The 2905-nt window shown below is 41.8% G+C and overlaps 1 non-coding gene across 1 annotated transcript; it reads left to right on the forward strand.

Annotated features, from left to right (window-relative positions):
* The first annotated feature begins 807 nt into the window (after positions 1–807).
* Positions 808–1027, forward strand: LOC138401362 (small nucleolar RNA U3). The gene has a single exon (XR_011236510.1). It is a non-coding gene; the product is annotated as a small nucleolar RNA U3 (small nucleolar RNA).
* Positions 1028–2905: the final 1878 nt, after the last annotated feature.

Below are 2905 nucleotides of genomic sequence, written 5' to 3' on the forward strand. Positions count from 1 at the left end.
ACGTCTGTCCACTGTCAAGTCGTGAATTGTCCAGCCAGAGAGGGAGCCACTTCCAATTGGTACAGACGCCCAGAGAAGCTTGTGATAGCTATAGAAATCAGAATCCCCAAAGGTCTTCATGACTGGGACAACAGAGAAAAAGATATTCAGAGTTAAATGTAAAGACTTGCATCTGCATGGTTACAAACCGGTAGCACAAGTGCACAGTAGAGATGGCATGTGGAAAAGGGGCTTTAGCTGACAGTAAGGTCAACATAAGTCAACATGCTTCCCCCTCCAAATTAAATTTAAAAAGACAATGTGTTCTTAGATTCCATTTATGGAAATTCATGTCTGGAACAAAGGAAGTGAGAGTTCCACTGTATTCCACCCCGCTGAGAAAATGTATTCATCAATTATTAACGGGACACCTCCTGGGCAGATGCTGGGAATACAGAAATGAACGATGTAACGCCAGTCCTGGGCATGCTGCTGTGTCTTTCTCACTCAGTATTTTGTATTCCTACTTTGGATAACTGCAGAGGGGTTCAGTTCTGATGCTACATTCCCCTTAGAGTGAATCCCTGGGGACAGAACTGAGACATGGAGGACTCAGATGATCACATATAAATGGTGTATAAAGAGACGGAGGTAGCCAGGTGTGGTAGTTCGCACCTGTAGTCCCAGCTACTCGGGAGGCTGCGTTAGGAGGATCGCTTGAGCCCAGGAATTTGAAGCTGCAGTGAGCTATGATGACACCACTGTACTCTCACCTGGACAACAAGGTGAGATTCTGTTTCAAAAAAAAAAAAAAAATATATATATATATGGACTATACTTTCATTTCTATAGTTCCATATATCATTTCTATAGTTTGTCACTAGAGAAGTTTCTCCAAACATGTAGAGCACCAGAAACTATGAGGAGGAGGCACCACATTCTTTCTTGAGTGTGAAGCCAGTTCTTGGTGTGACTTCAGTTTAACTGCCATTTGCCATTTCTTTTCTCCCTTGGGGTACCGAGAGGGAGAGGATGCTGTCCGAGTGGTTTCCATTATTAAATAAATAAATAAATAAATAGACAAATAAATAAATAAATAAATAAATAAACGAACAGAGGATGTTCTTCTTGGTGAAGAAAAGAGAGGAGACACTTGCTCCATTTTTTTTTTTAAGATCCAAAACTGTGCTGACTAATACAAAAGCCACTAGCCACATGAGACTATTTACATTAAAGTTAATTAAAAGTAAATAAAATAGAAAATTCCGTTCCTTAGTTGCAGTAGTTCCATTCCAAATGCTCAGTAGCCACATGCGCCTAGTGGCAATTGTGTTGGATGCACAGATGTAGATTTTTTGCATCATCCCAGGAAGCTCTTATTGGAAAGTGTTGGAAGGGCTCCCATGTGGGAGAGGATTTATGACACCCACGCTTTGTTTAGATTTAAGGGTTGAAATGATGATGATAAATAGTTGAAATTTTGAGCAGGATGGATTTTAGCTTTGTATTAGCAAAAACTTCTGAACAGAAATAGCTGTCCGGAGACGCCTTGTGGGCAGTAAATTCCCTGTTACTGTAAGAATTCAGCTCAGGGCTGGGCGGTCATTTGATTCAGAGTCTCTCGTGTAATTGCCTTGGCTGATTTTCCCCCCGAAGAACTCTCTGTGTGGTGAAAGGTATTCTTTACCACATGCTGCTCTGTTCCAGGCTCTCAGCACCACGCTTTCCCCATGTGACCACATTTGTGGTTTCTGTGCAATCCTGCAAGTCAGGTGATACTATTACCGTTTTACAGGTGAGGAGACAGAGACCCAGCAAGGTAAGTCACTAAAGTTCTGGTAAGTGCATGAATCAACAGATCCAGGTTTGTCTGATCCCAAAGCTTGTAATTGGTACATTTTCATCTTAAACTAGCATACACTCAATCAATACTGGTGGATTGAACAAACTGTGCCAAGCAGATATGTTAGTTACTAAAGAACAATTTTCTTGTGTGGCTTATGCATCTCAACCAAAGTAAACAATGAATTATATATGGAAGAAAGGAATATTAATGATAAAATATTAACATTGGTTAATAGTTCTGGGTAGAATTAGAATTTTCTTTCTCTTTTTGTCCTTTTTTTTTTTTTTTAATAAAAACCCCATATATCATTGTTTATTCAACAAACAAGCTTTACTTAAAAATATAATATGTGCACTGAGATAACTTAGTGTCTACAGAGTATTAACTATTGCTATTTAAAAAACCACCCCAAAACATAGCGACTTACAGACAACAAAGACTTATTATTTCTCATGATCTTGCAGGTTGGCTGCAGGTTTCCTTGCTGGTTTCTCTGGGGCTTTCTCATGCAGCTGGATTCAGCTCGAAATTGGCTGGGCTGGGTGGCCTCGCACATGTGGCCGGGACTCAGACCTGACTGTCAGCAGGGGCGCCCTCCACCACATGGCTCTTACTTTCCAGGAGGTTCCACCCACTTCCTTCTATAGTAGTTTCTGGCAGCATTCCAAGGGTGTTCCAAGAAGGCAAGGGTGGAAGCTGTAAGTTCTCTTGAGGCCTAAGCTCTGGTACATGCCACATTTTGTTGATCAAAGCCAGCCTGACTTAAGGGATGAAGAAATAGATTTCACCTTTTTTTTTTTTTTTGAGACAGAGTCTCACTCTGTTGTCCAGGCTAGAGTGCCGTGGCGTCAGCCTAGCTCACAGCAACCTCAAATTCCTGGACTCAAGTGATCCTCCTGCCTCAGCCTCCCGAGTAGCTGGGACTACAGGCATGCGCCGCCATGCCTGGCTAATTTTTTCTAGATATATTTTTAGTTGTCCAGATAATTTCTTTCTATTTTTAGTAGAGACAGGGTCTCGCTCTTGCTCAGGCTGGTCTTGAACTCCTGAGCTCAAATGATCCACCCGCCTCGGCCTCCC

The sequence above is a fragment of the Eulemur rufifrons genome, chromosome 20 (genome assembly GCF_041146395.1).
Source record: "Eulemur rufifrons isolate Redbay chromosome 20, OSU_ERuf_1, whole genome shotgun sequence".
In the NCBI taxonomy this organism is placed as follows: Eukaryota; Metazoa; Chordata; class Mammalia; order Primates; family Lemuridae; genus Eulemur; species Eulemur rufifrons.